At 36.2% G+C, this 15,083-nt stretch overlaps 16 non-coding genes across 16 annotated transcripts; all 16 read left to right on the top strand.

Annotated features, from left to right (window-relative positions):
- Positions 1–1,555: 1,555 nt before the first annotated feature.
- TRNAT-AGU (transfer RNA threonine (anticodon AGU)) lies at positions 1,556–1,629 on the top strand. Its single transcript has one exon. It is a non-coding gene; the product is annotated as a tRNA-Thr (tRNA).
- Positions 1,630–1,908: 279 nt separating this feature from the next.
- Positions 1,909–1,982, top strand: TRNAT-AGU (transfer RNA threonine (anticodon AGU)). Its single transcript has one exon. It is a non-coding gene; the product is annotated as a tRNA-Thr (tRNA).
- Positions 1,983–2,615: 633 nt separating this feature from the next.
- Positions 2,616–2,689, top strand: TRNAT-AGU (transfer RNA threonine (anticodon AGU)). The gene has a single exon. It is a non-coding gene; the product is annotated as a tRNA-Thr (tRNA).
- Positions 2,690–2,969: 280 nt separating this feature from the next.
- Positions 2,970–3,043, top strand: TRNAT-AGU (transfer RNA threonine (anticodon AGU)). The gene has a single exon. It is a non-coding gene; the product is annotated as a tRNA-Thr (tRNA).
- A 988-nt stretch (positions 3,044–4,031) lies between these two features.
- On the top strand, positions 4,032–4,105 carry TRNAT-AGU (transfer RNA threonine (anticodon AGU)). The gene has a single exon. It is a non-coding gene; the product is annotated as a tRNA-Thr (tRNA).
- A 634-nt stretch (positions 4,106–4,739) lies between these two features.
- On the top strand, positions 4,740–4,813 carry TRNAT-AGU (transfer RNA threonine (anticodon AGU)). The gene has a single exon. It is a non-coding gene; the product is annotated as a tRNA-Thr (tRNA).
- Positions 4,814–5,801: 988 nt separating this feature from the next.
- Positions 5,802–5,875, top strand: TRNAT-AGU (transfer RNA threonine (anticodon AGU)). Its single transcript has one exon. It is a non-coding gene; the product is annotated as a tRNA-Thr (tRNA).
- A 988-nt stretch (positions 5,876–6,863) lies between these two features.
- On the top strand, positions 6,864–6,937 carry TRNAT-AGU (transfer RNA threonine (anticodon AGU)). The gene has a single exon. It is a non-coding gene; the product is annotated as a tRNA-Thr (tRNA).
- Positions 6,938–8,926: 1,989 nt separating this feature from the next.
- On the top strand, positions 8,927–9,000 carry TRNAT-AGU (transfer RNA threonine (anticodon AGU)). The gene has a single exon. It is a non-coding gene; the product is annotated as a tRNA-Thr (tRNA).
- Positions 9,001–10,222: 1,222 nt separating this feature from the next.
- TRNAT-AGU (transfer RNA threonine (anticodon AGU)) lies at positions 10,223–10,296 on the top strand. The gene has a single exon. It is a non-coding gene; the product is annotated as a tRNA-Thr (tRNA).
- A 417-nt stretch (positions 10,297–10,713) lies between these two features.
- On the top strand, positions 10,714–10,819 carry TRNAT-AGU (transfer RNA threonine (anticodon AGU)). Its single transcript has one exon. It is a non-coding gene; the product is annotated as a tRNA-Thr (tRNA).
- A 280-nt stretch (positions 10,820–11,099) lies between these two features.
- TRNAT-AGU (transfer RNA threonine (anticodon AGU)) lies at positions 11,100–11,173 on the top strand. The gene has a single exon. It is a non-coding gene; the product is annotated as a tRNA-Thr (tRNA).
- A 280-nt stretch (positions 11,174–11,453) lies between these two features.
- On the top strand, positions 11,454–11,527 carry TRNAT-AGU (transfer RNA threonine (anticodon AGU)). Its single transcript has one exon. It is a non-coding gene; the product is annotated as a tRNA-Thr (tRNA).
- A 633-nt stretch (positions 11,528–12,160) lies between these two features.
- Positions 12,161–12,234, top strand: TRNAT-AGU (transfer RNA threonine (anticodon AGU)). Its single transcript has one exon. It is a non-coding gene; the product is annotated as a tRNA-Thr (tRNA).
- A 981-nt stretch (positions 12,235–13,215) lies between these two features.
- On the top strand, positions 13,216–13,289 carry TRNAT-AGU (transfer RNA threonine (anticodon AGU)). The gene has a single exon. It is a non-coding gene; the product is annotated as a tRNA-Thr (tRNA).
- Positions 13,290–13,796: 507 nt separating this feature from the next.
- On the top strand, positions 13,797–13,870 carry TRNAT-AGU (transfer RNA threonine (anticodon AGU)). The gene has a single exon. It is a non-coding gene; the product is annotated as a tRNA-Thr (tRNA).
- Positions 13,871–15,083: the final 1,213 nt, after the last annotated feature.

Below are 15,083 nucleotides of genomic sequence, written 5' to 3'. Positions count from 1 at the left end.
GGCTTAGATGGTTAAAACCTTTAGATTTATTCACTCTGGCTTAATTTGTTACCATAATACGAAGTTTAGAGAAGCAGACAATTTTCAAGTAACACAGCGGCTTTCATGTGGTGCTGTGGCTTAGTTGGTCAAAGCGCCTGTCTAGTAAACAGGAGATCCTGAGCTCAAATCTCAGCAGTGCCTTATTTTCATTCCGTTTTATGATCTTTGTGTGAAGGTTGCGGTTAAAGCATAGAAAAGTCAGATGTGCAAAACCTTTAGATTCATTCACTCTGGCTTACTTTGTCATCATTATACAAAGTTTAAAGAATTCGGTAATTTCCAAGTAACACAGCATCTAAAATGTGGTGCTGTGGCTTAGATGGTTAAAACCTTTAGATTTATTCACTCTGGCTTATTTTGTTACCATTATACGAAGTTTAGAGAAGCAGGCAATTTTCAAGTAACACAGTAGCTTTCATGTGGTGCTCTGGCTTAGTTGGTCAAAGTGCCTGTCTAGTAAACAGGAGATCCTGAGTTCAAATCTCAGCAGTGCCTTAGCTTTATTCTGTTTTATGATCTTTTCATGCAGTTTTCTGTTGAAGCATGAAAAAGTACTGTAAGTTGTGCAAAACCTTTAGATTCATTCACTCTGGCTCTCTTGGTCATCAATATACAAAGTTTAAAGTTGCACTCCATTTCAGAAGAGCACAGATTAAAAAAAACAATCCCCTTCTTTTTTATTATTCATTTTATGCTGTGGCTTAGATGGTTAAACCTTTAGATTTATTCACTCTGGCTTATTTTGTTACCATTATACGAAGTGTAGAGAAGCAGGCAATTTTCAAGTAACACAGCAGCTTTCATGTGGTGCTGTGGCTTACTTGGTTAAAGCGCCTGTCTAGTAAACAGGAGATCCTGAGTTCAAATCTCAGCAGTGCCTTATTTTCATTCCGTTTTATGATCTTTGTGTGCAGTTTGCGGTTAAAGCATAGAAAAGTAAAATGTGCAAAACTTTTAGATTCATTCACTCTGGCTTACTTTGTCATCATTATACAAAGTTTAAAGAAGTCGCTAATTTCCAAGTAACACAGCATCTAAAATGTGGTGCTGTGGCTTAGATGGTTAAAACCTTTAGATTTATTCACTCTGGCTTATTTTGTTACCATTATACGAAGTTTAGAGGAGCAGTCAATTTTCAAGTAACACAACAGCTTTCATGTGGTGCTGTGGCTTAGTTGGTCAAAGCGCATGTCTAGTAAACAGGAGATCCTGAGTTCAAATCTCAGCAGTGCCTTATTTTCATTCTGTTTTATTATCTTTGTTTGAAGTTTGCTGTTAAAGCATAGAAAATAAGATGTGCAAAACCTTTAGATTCATTCACTATGGCTTACTTTGTCATCATTATACAAAGTTTAAAGAAGTCGCTAATTTCCAAGTAACACAACATCTAAAATGTGGTGCTGTGGCTTAGCTGGTTAAAACCTTTAGATTTATTCACTCTGGCTTATTTTGTTACCATTATATGAAGTTTAGAGAAGCAGGCAATTTTCAAGTAACACAGCAGCTTTCATGTGGTGCTGTGGCTTAGTTGGTCAAAGCGCCTGTCTAGTAAACAGGAGATCCTGAGTTCAAATCTCAGCAGTGCCTTATTTTCATTCTGTTTTAGGATCTTTGTTTGAAGTTTGCTGTTAAAGCATAGAAAATAAGATGCGCACAACCTTTAGATTCATTCACTATGGCTTACTTAGTCATCATTATACAAAGTTTAAAGAAGTCGGTAATTTCCAAGTAACACAGCATCTAAAATGTGGTGCTGTGGCTTAGATGGTTAAAACCTTTAGATTTATTCACTCTGGCTTATTTTGTTACCATTATACGAAGTTTAGAGAAGCAGACAATTTTCAAGTAACACAGTAGCTTTCATGTGGTGCTGTGGCTTAGTTGGTCAAAGCGCCTGTCTAGTAAACAGGAGATCCTGAGTTCAAATCTCAGCAGTGCCTTATTTTCATTCTGTTTTAGGATCTTTGTTTGAAGTTTGCTGTTAAAGCATAGAAAATAAGATGTGCAGAACCTTTAGATTCATTCACTATGGCTTTTTTTGTCATCATTATACAAAGTTTAAAGAAGTCGGTAATTTCCAAGTAACACAGCATCTAAAATGTGGTGCTATGGCTTAGATGGTTAAAACCTTTAGATTTATTCACTCTGGCTTATTTTGTTACCATTATACGAAGTTTAGAGAAGCAGGCAATTTTCAAGTAACACAGTAGCTTTCATGTGGTGCTGTGGCTTAGTTGGTTAAAGCGCATGTCTAGTAAACAGGAGATCCTGAGTTCAAATCTCAGCAGTGCCTTATTTTCATTCCGTTTTATGATCTTTGTGTGCAGGTTGCGGTTAAAGCATAGAAAAGTAAGATGTGCAAAACCTTTAGATTCATTCACTATGGCTTACTTTGTCATCATTATACAAAGTTTAAAGAAGTCGGTAATTTCCAAGTAACACAGCATCTAAAATGTGGTGCTATGGCTTAGATGGTTAAAACCTTTAGATTTATTCACTTTGGCTTATTTTGTTACCATTATACGAAGTTTAGAGAAGCAGGCAATTTTCAAGTAAATCAGTAGCTTTCATGTGGTGCTGTGGCTTAGTTGGTTAAAGCGCCTGTCTAGTAAACAGGAGATCCTGAGTTCAAATCTCAGCAGTGCCTTATTTTCATTCCGTTTTATGATCTTTGTGTGCAGGTTGCGGTTAAAGCATAGAAAAGTAAGATGTGCAAAACCTTTAGATTCATTCACTATGGCTTACTTTGTCATCATTATACAGAGTTTAAAGAAGTCGGTAATTTCCAAGTAACACAGCATCTAAAATGTGGTGCTGTGGCTTAGATGGTTAAAACCTTTAGATTTATTCACTCTGGCTTAATTTGTTACCATTATACGAAGTTTAGAGAAGCAGACAATTTTCAAGTAACACGGTTGCTTTCATGTGGTGCTGTGGCTTAGTTGGTCAAAGCGCCTGTCTAGTAAACAGGAGATCCTGAGTTCAAATCTCAGCAGTGCCTTATTTTCATTCCGTTTTATGATCTTTGTGTGCAGGTTGCGGTTAAAGCATAGAAAAGTAAGATGTGCAAAACCTTTAGATTCATTCACTATGGCTTACTTTGTCATCATTATACAAAGTTTAAAGAAGTCTGTAATTTCCAAGTAACACAGCATCTAAAATGTGGTGCTATATCTTAGATGGTTAAAACCTTTAGATTTATTCACTCTGGCTTATTTTGTTACCATTATACGAAGTTTAGAGAAGCAGGCAATTTTCAAGTAACACAGTAGCTTTCATGTGGTGCTGTGGCTTAGTTGGTTAAAGCGCCTGTCTAGTATACAGGAGATCCTGAGTTAAAATCTCAGCAGTGCCTTATTTTCATTCTTTTTTATGATCTTTGTGTGCAGGTTGCGGTTAAAGCATAGAAAAGTAAGATGTGCAAAATCTTTAGATTCATTCACTCTGGCTTACTTTGTCATCATTATACAGAGTTTAAAGAAGTCGGTAATTTCCAAGTAACACAGCATCTAAAATGTGGTGCTGTGGCTTAGATGGTTAAAACCTTTAGATTTATTCACTCTGGCTTAATTTGTTACCATTATACGAAGTTTAGAGAAGCAGACAATTTTCAAGTAACACGGTAGCTTTCATGTGGTGCTGTGGCTTAGTTGGTCAAAGCGCATGTCTAGTAAACAGGAGATCCTGAGTTCAAATCTCAGCAGTGCCTTTTTTTCATTCCGTTTTCTGATCTTTGTGTGCAGGTTGCTGTTAAAGCAGAGAAAAGTAAGATGTGCAAAATCTTTAGATTCATTCACTCTGGCTTACTTTGTCATCAGTATACAAAGTTTAAAGAAGTTGGTAATTTCCAAGTAACACAGCATCTAAAATGTGGTGCTGTGGCTTAGATGGTTAAAACCTTTAGATTTATTCACTCTGGCTTAATTTGTTACCATTATACGAAGTTTAGAGAAGCAGGCAATTTTCAACTAACACAGTAGCTTTCATGTGGTGCTGTGGCTTAGTTGGTCAAAGCGCCTGTCTAGTAAATAGGAGATCCTGAGTTCAAATCTCAGCAGTGCCTTATTTTCATTCCGTTTTCTGATCTTTGTGTGCAGGTTGCGGTTAAAGCATAGAAAAGTAAGATGTGCAAAACCTTTAGATTCATTCACTATGGCTTACTTTGTCATCATTATACAAAGTTTAAAGAAGTCTGTAATTTCCAAGTAACACAGCATCTAAAATGTGGTGCTATATCTTAGATGGTTAAAACCTTTAGATTTATTCACTCTGGCTTATTTTGTTACCATTATACGAAGTTTAGAGAAGCAGGCAATTTTCAAGTAACACAGTAGCTTTCATGTGGTGCTGTGGCTTAGTTGGTTAAAGCGCCTGTCTAGTATACAGGAGATCCTGAGTTAAAATCTCAGCAGTGCCTTATTTTCATTCTTTTTTATGATCTTTGTGTGCAGGTTGCGGTTAAAGCATAGAAAAGTAAGATGTGCAAAATCTTTAGATTCATTCACTCTGGCTTACTTTGTCATCATTATACAGAGTTTAAAGAAGTCGGTAATTTCCAAGTAACACAGCATCTAAAATGTGGTGCTGTGGCTTAGATGGTTAAAACCTTTAGATTTATTCACTCTGGCTTATTTTGTTACCATTATACGAAGTTTAGAGAAGCAGGCAATTTTCAAGTAAATCAGTAGCTTTCATGTGGTGCTGTGGCTTAGTTGGTTAAAGCGCCTGTCTAGTAAACAGGAGATCCTGAGTTCAAATCTCAGCAGTGCCTTATTTTCATTTCGTTTTATGATCTTTGTGTGCAGGTTGCGGTTAAAGCATAGAAAAGTAAGATGTGCAAAACCTTTAGATTCATTCACTATGGCTTACTTTGTCATCATTATACAGAGTTTAAAGAAGTCGGTAATTTCCAAGTAACACAGCATCTAAAATGTGGTGCTGTGGCTTAGATGGTTAAAACCTTTAGATTTATTCACTCTGGCTTAATTTGTTACCATTATACGAAGTTTAGAGAAGCAGGCAATTTTCAAGTAACACAGTAGCTTTCATGTGGTGCTGTGGGTTAGTTGGTTAAAGCGCCTGTCTAGTATACAGGAGATCCTGAGTTAAAATCTCAGCAGTGCCTTATTTTCATTCTTTTTTATGATCTTTGTGTGCAGGTTGCGGTTAAAGCATAGAAAAGTAAGATGTGCAAAATCTGTAGATTCATTCACTCTGGCTTACTTTGTCATCATTATACAGAGTTTAAAGAAGTCGGTAATTTCCAAGTAACACAGCATCTAAAATGTGGTGCTGTGGCTTAGATGGTTAAAACCTTTAGATTTATTCACTCTGGCTTAATTTGTTACCATTATACGAAGTTTAGAGAAGCAGACAATTTTCAAGTAACACGGTAGCTTTCATGTGGTGCTGTGGCTTAGTTGGTCAAAGCGCATGTCTAGTAAACAGGAGATCCTGAGTTCAAATCTCAGCAGTGCCTTTTTTTCATTCCGTTTTCTGATCTTTGTGTGCAGGTTGCTGTCAAAGCAGAGAAAAGTAAGATGTGCAAAATCTTTAGATTCATTCACTCTGGCTTACTTTGTCATCAGTATACAAAGTTTAAAGAAGTTGGTAATTTCCAAGTAACACAGCATCTAAAATGTGGTGCTGTGGCTTAGATGGTTAAAACCTTTAGATTTATTCACTCTGGCTTAATTTGTTACCATTATACGAAGTTTAGAGAAGCAGGCAATTTTCAAGTAAATCAGTAGCTTTCATGTGGTGCTGTGGCTTAGTTGGTTAAAGCGCCTGTCTAGTAAACAGGAGATCCTGAGTTCAAATCTCAGCAGTGCCTTATTTTCATTCCGTTTTATGATCTTTGTGTGCAGGTTGCGGTTAAAGCATAGAAAAGTAAGATGTGCAAAACCTTTAGATTCATTCACTATGGCTTACTTTGTCATCATTATACAGAGTTTAAAGAAGTCGGTAATTTCCAAGTAACACAGCATCTAAAATGTGGTGCTGTGGCTTAGATGGTTAAAACCTTTAGATTTATTCACTCTGGCTTAATTTGTTACCATTATACGAAGTTTAGAGAAGCAGGCAATTTTCAAGTAACACAGTAGCTTTCATGTGGTGCTGTGGCTTAGTTGGTTAAAGCGCCTGTCTAGTATACAGGAGATCCTGAGTTAAAATCTCAGCAGTGCCTTATTTTCATTCTTTTTTATGATCTTTGTGTGCAGGTTGCGGTTAAAGCATAGAAAAGTAAGATGTGCAAAATCTGTAGATTCATTCACTCTGGCTTACTTTGTCATCATTATACAGAGTTTAAAGAAGTCGGTAATTTCCAAGTAACACAGCATCTAAAATGTGGTGCTGTGGCTTAGATGGTTAAAACCTTTAGATTTATTCACTCTGGCTTAATTTGTTACCATTATACGAAGTTTAGAGAAGCAGACAATTTTCAAGTAACACGGTAGCTTTCATGTGGTGCTGTGGCTTAGTTGGTCAAAGCGCATGTCTAGTAAACAGGAGATCCTGAGTTCAAATCTCAGCAGTGCCTTTTTTTCATTCCGTTTTCTGATCTTTGTGTGCAGGTTGCTGTTAAAGCAGAGAAAAGTAAGATGTGCAAAATCTTTAGATTCATTCACTCTGGCTTACTTTGTCATCAGTATACAAAGTTTAAAGAAGTTGGTAATTTCCAAGTAACACAGCATCTAAAATGTGGTGCTGTGGCTTAGATGGTTAAAACCTTTAGATTTATTCACTCTGGCTTAATTTGTTACCATTATACGAAGTTTAGAGAAGCAGGCAATTTTCAACTAACACAGTAGCTTTCATGTGGTGCTGTGGCTTAGTTGGTCAAAGCGCCTGTCTAGTAAATAGGAGATCCTGAGTTCAAATCTCAGCAGTGCCTTATTTTCATTCTGTTTTAGGATCTTTGTTTGAAGTTTGCTGTTAAAGCATAGAAAACAAGATGTGCAGAACCTTTAGATTCATTCACTATGGCTTACTTTGTCATCATTATACAAAGTTTAAAGAAGTCGGTAATTTCCAAGTAACACAGCATCTAAAATGTGGTGCTGTGGCTTAGATGGTTAAAACCTTTAGATTTATTCACACTGGCTTATTTTGTTACCATTATACAAAGTTTAGAGAAGCAGGCAATTTTGAAGTAACACAGCAGCTTTCATGTGGTGCTGTGGCTTAGTTGAACAGGAGATCCTGAGTTCAAATGTCAGCAGTGTCTTATTTTCATTCCGTTTTCTGATCTTTGTGTGCAGGTTGCTGTTAATGCATAGAAAAGTAAGATGTGCAAAACCTTTAGATTCATTCACTCTGGCTTACTTTGTCATCATTATACAAAGTCTAAAGAAGTCGGTAATTTCCAAGTAACACAGCATCTAAAATGTGGTGCTATGGCTTAGATGGTTAAAACCTTTAGATTTATTCACTCTGGCTTATTTTGTTACCATTATACGAAGTTTAGAGAAGCAGACAATTTTCAAGTAACACAGTAGCTTTCATGTGGTGCTGTGGCTTAGTTGGTTAAAGCGCCTGTCTAGTAAACAGGAGATCCTGAGTTAAAATCTCAGCAGTGCCTTATTTTCATTCCGTTTTATGATCTTTGTGTGCAGGTTGCGGTTAAAGCATAGAAAAGTAAGATGTGCAAAACCTTTAGATTCATTCACTATGGCTTACTTTGTCATCATTATACAAAGTTTAAAGAAGTCGGTAATTTCCAAGTAACACAGCATCTAAAATGTGGTGCTGTGGCTTAGATGGTTAAAACCTTTAGATTTATTCACACTGGCTTATTTTGTTACCATTATACGAAGTTTAGAGAAGCAGGCAATTTTGAAGTAACACAGCAGCTTTCATGTGGTGCTGTGGCTTAGTTGAACAGGAGATCCTGAGTTCAAATCTCAGCAGTGTCTTATTTTCATTCCGTTTTCTGATCTTTGTGTGCAGGTTGCTGTTAATGCATAGAAAAGTAAGATGTGCAAAACCTTTAGATTCATTCACTCTGGCTTACTTTGTCATCATTATACAAAGTCTAAAGAAGTCGGTAATTTCCAAGTAACACAGCATCTAAAATGTGGTGCTATGGCTTAGATGGTTAAAACCTTTAGATTTATTCACTCTGGCTTATTTTGTTACCATTATACGAAGTTTAGAGAAGCAGGCAATTTTCAAGTAACACAGTAGCTTTCATGTGGTGCTGTGGCTTACTTGGTTAAAGCGCCTGTCTAGTAAACAGGAGATCCTGAGTTAAAATCTCAGCAGTGCCTTATTTTCATTCCGTTTTATGATCTTTGTGTGCAGGTTGCGGTTAAAGCATAGAAAAGTAAGATGTGCAAAACCTTTAGATTCATTCACTATGGCTTACTTTGTCATCATTATACAAAGTTTAAAGAAGTCGGTAATTTCCAAGTAACACAGCATCTAAAATGTGGTGCTGTGGCTTAGATGGTTAAAACCTTTAGAATTATTCACACTGGCTTATTTTGTTACCATTATATGAAGTTTAGAGAAGCAGGCAATTTTGAAGTAACACAGCAGCTTTCATGTGGTGCTGTGGCTTAGTTGAACAGGAGATCCTGAGTTCAAATCTCAGCAGTGTCTTATTTTCATTCCGTTTTCTGATCTTTGTGTGCAGGTTGCTGTTAAAGCATAGAAAAGTAAGATGTGCAAAACCTTTAGATTCATTCACTCTGGCTTACTTTGTCATCATTATACAAAGTCTAAAGAAGTCGGTAATTTCCAAGTAACACAGCATCTAAAATGTGGTGCTATGGCTTAGATGGTTAAAACCTTTAGATTTATTCACTCTGGCTTATTTTGTTACCATTATATGAAGTTTAGAGAAGCAGGCAATTTTCAAGTAAATCAGTAGCTTTCATGTGGTGCTGTGGCTTAGTTGGTTAAAGCGCCTGTCTAGTAAACAGGAGATCCTGAGTTCAAATCTCAGCAGTGCCTTATTTTCATTCCGTTTTCTGATCTTTGTGTGCAGTTTGCTGTTAAAGCATAGAAAATAAGATGTGCAAAACCTTTAGATTCATTCACTATTGCTTACTTTGTCATCATTATACAAAGTTTAAAGAAGTCTTTAATTTCCAAGTAACACAGCATCTAAAATGTGGTGCTGTGGCTTAGATGGTTAAAACCTTTAGATTTATTCACTCTGGCTTATTTTGTTACCATCATACGAAGTTTAGAGAAGCAGGCAATTTTCAAGTAACACAGCAGCTTTCATGTGGTGCTGTGGCTTAGTTGGTTAAAGCGCCTGTCTAGTAAACAGGAGATCCTTTGTTCAAATCTCAGCAGTGACTTATTTTCATTCTGTTTTAGGATCTTTGTGTGCAGTTTGCTGTTAAAGCATAGAAAATAAGATGTGCAAAACCTTTAGATTCATTCACTCTGGCTTACTTTGTCATCATTATACAAAGTTTAAAGAAGTCGGTAATTTCCAAGTAACACAGCATCTAAAATGTGGTGCTGTGGCTTAGATGGTTAAAACCTTTAGATTCATTCACTCAGGCTTATTTTGTTACTATTTACCGAAGTTTAGAGAAGCAGGCAATTTTCAAGTAACACAGCAGCTTTCATGTGGTGCTCTGGCTTATTTGGTTAAAGCGCTTGTATAGTAAACAGGAGATCCTGCATTCAAATCTCAGCAATGCCTAATTTTCATTCCGTTTTATGATCTTTGTGTGCAGTTTGCTGTTAAAGAATAGAAAATAAGATGTGCAAAACCTTTAGATTCATTCACTATGGCTTACTTTGTCATCATTATACAAAGTTTAAAGAAGTCGGTAATTTCCAAGTAACACAGCATCTAAAATGTGGTGCTGTGGCTTAGATGGTTAAAACCTTTAGATTTATTCACTCTGGCTTATTTTGTTACCATTATACGAAGTTTAGAGAAGCAGACAATTTTCAAGTAACACAGCAGCTTTCATGTGGTGCTGTGGCTTAGTTGGTTAAAGCGCCTGTCTAGTAAACAGGCGATCCTGAGTTCAAATCTCAGCAGTGCTTTATTTTCATTCCGTTTTATGATCTTTGTGTGCAGTTTGCGGTTAAAGCATAGAAAAGTAAGATGTGCAAAACCTTTAGATTCATTCACTCTGGCTTACTTTGTCATCATTATACAAAGTTTAAAGAAGTCGGTAATTTCCAAGTAACACAGCGTCTAAAATGTGGTGCTGTGGCTTAGATGGTTAAAGCGCCTGTCTAGTAAACAGGAGATCCTGAGTTCAAATCTCAGCAGTGCCTTAGCTTTATTCTGTTTTATGATCTTTTCATGCAGTTTGCTGTTGAAGCATGAAAAAGTACAGTAAGTTGTGCAAAACCTTTAGATTCATTCAATCTGGCTCTCTTGGTCATCAATATACAAAGTTTAAAGTTGCACTCCATTTCAGAAGAGCACAGATTAAAAAAACAATCCCCTTCTTTTTTATTATTCATTTTATATAATTATGGCTGTGCTAAGGAAAAACTAAATTTTTATAGAAAAACTATTTCATCATACTTGATTTATCTTTAGAATAAATTTGAAGAATTGATATCGCAGTAGTCTTTGTAAGCATCTCAAATACTGCTACTAAAAGCACATGGTAGATTTCTGGTTTTTTTAATTATTATTATTATTTAGAAGCAAGCAATTTTCATGCAACACCACAGTTCAATTGTGGTGCTGTGGCTTAGTTGGTTAAAGCGCCTGTCTAGTAAACAGGAGATCCTGAGTAGCGCCTGTCTAGTAAACAGGAGATCCTGAGTTCAAATCTCAGCAGTGCCTTATTTTCATTCCGTTTTATGATCTTTGGCTGCAGTTTGCGGTTAAAGCATTGAAAAGTAAGATGTGCAAAACCTTTAGATTCATTCACTCTGGCTTACATTGTCATCATCATACAAAGTTTAAAGAAGTCGGTAATTTCCAAGTAACACAGCATCTAAAATGTGGTGCTGTGGCTTAGATGGTTAAAACCTTTAGATTTATTCACTCTGGCTTATTTTGTTACCATTATACGAAGTTTAGAGAAGCAGACAATTTTCAAGTAACACAGCAGCTTTCGTGTGGTGCTGTGGCTTAGTTGGTTAAAGCGCTTGTCTAGTAAACAGGAGATCCTGAGTTCAAATCTCAGCAGTGCCTTATTTTCATTCCATTTTCTGATCTTTGTGTGCAGGTTGCTGTTAAAGCATAGAAAAGTAAGATGTGCAAAACCTTTAGATTCATTCACTCTGGCTTACTTTGTCATCAGTATACAAAGTTTAAAGAAGTCGGTAATTTCCAAGTAACACAGCATCTAAAATGTGGTGCTGTGGCTTAGATGGTTAAAACCTTTAGATTTATTCACTCTGGCTTAATTTGTTACCATTATACGAAGTTTAGAGAAGCAGGCAATTTTCAAGTAACACAGTAGCTTTCATGTGGTGCTGTGGCTTAGTTGGTCAAAGCGCCTGTCTAGTAAACAGGAGATCCTGAGTTCAAATCTCAGCAGTGCCTTATTTTCATTCTGTTTTAGGATCTTTGTTTGAAGTTTGCTGTTAAAGCATAGAAAATAAGATGTGCAGAACCTTTAGATTCATTCACTATGGCTTTTTTTGTCATCATTATACAAAGTTTAAAGAAGTCGGTAATTTCCAAGTAACACAGCATCTAAAATGTGGTGCTGTGGCTTAGATGGTTAAAACCTTTAGATTTATTCACACTGGCTTATTTTGTTACCATTATACGAAGTTTAGAGAAGCAGGCAATTTTCAAGTCACACAGCAGCTTTCATGTGGTGCTGTGGCTTAGTTGGTTAAAGCGCCTGTCTAGTAAACAGGAGATCCTGAGTTAAAATCTCAGCAGTGCCTTATTTTCATTCCGTTTTATGATCTTTGTGTGCAGGTTGCGGTTAAAGCATAGAAAAGTAAGATGTGCAAAACCTTTAGATTCATTCACTATGGCTTACTTTGTCATCATTATACAAAGTTTAAAGAAGTCGGTAATTTCCAAGTAACACAGCATCTAAAATGTGGTGCTGTGGCTTAGATGGTTAAAACCTTTAGATTTATTCACTCTGGCTTAATTTGTTACCATTATACGAAGTTTAGAGAAGCAGGCAATTTTCAAGTAACACAGTAGCTTTCATGTGGTGCTGTGGCTTAGTTGGTCAAAGCGCCTGTCTAGTAAACAGGAGATCCTGAGTTCAAATCTCAGCAGTGCCTTATTTTCATTCCGTTTTCTGATCTTTGTGTGCAGGTTGCTGTTAAAGCATAGAAAAGTAAGATGTGCAAAACCTTTAGATTCATTCACTCTGGCTTACTTTGTCATCATTATACAAAGTTTAAAGAAGTCGGTAATTTCCAAGTAACACAGCATCTAAAATGTGGTGCTGTGGCTTAGATGGTTAAAACCTTTAGATTTATTCACTCTGGCTTATTTTGTTACCATTATACGAAGTTTAGAGAAGCAGGCAATTTTCAAGTAACACAGCAGCTTTCATGTGGTGCTGTGGCTTACTTGGTTAAAGCGCCTGTCTAGTAAACAGGAGATCCTGAGTTCAAATCTCAGCAGTGCCTTATTTTCATTCCGTTTTCTGATCTTTGTGTGCAGGTTGCTGTTAAAGCATAGAAAAGTAAGATGTGCAAAATCTTTAGATTCATTCACTCTGGCTTACTTTGTCATCATTATACAGAGTTTAAAGAAGTCGATAATTTCCAAGAAACACAGCATCTAAAATGTGGTGCTGTGGCTTAGATGGTTAAAACCTTTAGATTTATTCACACTGGCTTATTTTGTTACCATTATACGAAGTTTAGAGAAGCAGGCAATTTTCAAGTAACACAGCAGCTTTCATGTGGTGCTGTGGCTTAGTTGGTCAAAGCGCATGTCTAGTAAACAGGAGATCCTGAGTTCAAATCTCAGCAGTGCCTTATTTTCATTCCGTTTTCTGATCTTTGTGTGTTGTTAAAGCATAGAAAAGTAAGATGTGCAAAATCTTTAGATTCATTCACTCTGGCTTACTTTGTCATCATTATACAGAGTTTAAAGAAGTCGATAATTTCCAAGTAACACAGCATCTAAAATGTGGTGCTGTGGCTTAGATGGTTATAACCTTTAGATTTATTCACTCTGGCTTATTTTGTTACCATTATACGAAGTTTAGAGAAGCAGGCAATTTTCAAGTAACACAGTAGCTTTCATGTGGTGCTGTGGCTTAGTTGGTGAAAGCGCCTGTCTAGTAAACAGGAGATCCTGAGTTCAAATCTCAGCAGTGCCTTATTTTCATTCCGTTTTCTGATCTTTGTGTGCAGGTTGCTGTTAAAGCATAGAAAAGTAAGATGTGCAAAATCTTTTTGATTCATTCACTCTGGCTTACTTATACGAAGTTTAGAGAAGCAGGCAATTTTCAAGTAACACAGTAGCTTTCATGTGGTGCTGTGGCTTAGTTGGTCAAAGCGTATGTCTAGTAAACAGGAGATCCTCAGTTCAAATCTCAGTAGTGCCTTATTTTCATTCTGTTTTATGATCTTTGTTTGAAGTTTGCTGTTAAAGCATAGAAAATAAGATGTGCAAAACCTTTAGATTCATTCACTATGGCTTACTTTGTCATCATTATACAAAGTTTAAAGAAGTTGGTAAATTCCAAGTAACACAGCATCTAAAATGTGGTGCTGTGGCTTAGATGGTTAAAACCTTTAGATTTATTCACTCTGGCTTATTTTGTTACCATTATATGAAGTTTAGAGAAGCAGTCAATTTTCAAGTAACACAGTAGCTTTCATGTGGTGCTGTGGCTTAGTTGGTGAAAGCACCTGTCTAGTAAACAGGAGATCCTGAGTTCAAATCTCAGCAGTGCCTTATTTTCATTCCGTTTTCTGATCTTTGTGTGCAGGTTGCTGTTAAAGCATAGAAAAGGCTACTAATGCTTTAACAGCAACCTGCACACAAAGATCAGAAAACGGAATGAAAATAAGGCACTGCTGAAAATTGCATGAAAATTGCTTGCTTCTAAATAATAATAATAATAATAATAATAATAAAAAAAACAGAAATGTACCATGTGCTTTTAGTAGAAGTATTTGATATGCTTATAAAGACTACTGCATTATCAATTCTTCAAATTTATTCTAAAGATAAATCAAGTATGATGAAATAGTTTTTTCTATAAAAATTTAGTTTTCCCTTAGCACAGGCATAATTATATAAAATGAATAAAGTAAGAAAAGTAAGATGTGCAAAATCTTTAGATTCATTCACTCTGGCTTACTTTGTCATCATTATACAGAGTTTAAAGAAGTCGATAATTTCCAAGTAACACAGCATCTAAAATGTGGTGCTGTGGCTTAGATGGTTAAAACCTTTAGATTTATTCACTCTGGCTTAATTTGTTACCATTATACGAAGTTTAGAGAAGCAGGCAATTTTCAAGTAACACAGTAGCTTTTATGTGGTGCTTTGGCTTAGTTGGTCAAAGCGCCTGTCTAGTAAACAGGAGATCCTGAGTTCAAATCTCAGGAGTGCCTTATTTTCATTCCGTTTTATGATCTTTGTGTGCAGTTTGCGGTTAAGGCATAGAAAAGTAAGATGTGCAAAACCTTTAGATTCATTCACTCTGGCTTACTTTGTCATCATTATACAAAGTTTAAAGAAGTCGGTAATTTCCAAGTAACACAGCATCTAAAATGTGGTGCTGTGGCTTAGATGGTTAAAACTTTTAGATTTATTCACTCTGGCTTATTTTGTTACCATTATACGAAGTTTAGAGAAGCAGGCAATTTTCAAGTAACACAGCAGCTTTCATGTGGTGCTGTGGCTTAGTTGGTTAAACACAGTAGCTTTTATGTGGTGCTGTGGCTTAGTTGGTCAAAGCGTATGTCTAGTAAACAGGAGATCTCGAGTTCAAATCTCAGCAGTGCCTTATTTTCATTCTGTTTTATGATCTTTGTTTGAAGTTTGCTGTTAAAGCATAGAAAATAAGATGTGCAAAACCTTTAGATTCATTCACTATGGCTTACTTTGTCATCATTATACAAAGTTTAAAGAAGTCGGTAAATTCCAAGTAACACAGCAT

The sequence above is a fragment of the Crinia signifera genome, chromosome 11, assembly GCF_055691185.1.
Source record: "Crinia signifera chromosome 11, ASM5569118v1, whole genome shotgun sequence".
NCBI classification, from domain to species: Eukaryota; Metazoa; Chordata; class Amphibia; order Anura; family Myobatrachidae; genus Crinia; species Crinia signifera.
This window is presented reverse-complemented; position numbering and strand designations above follow the sequence as displayed.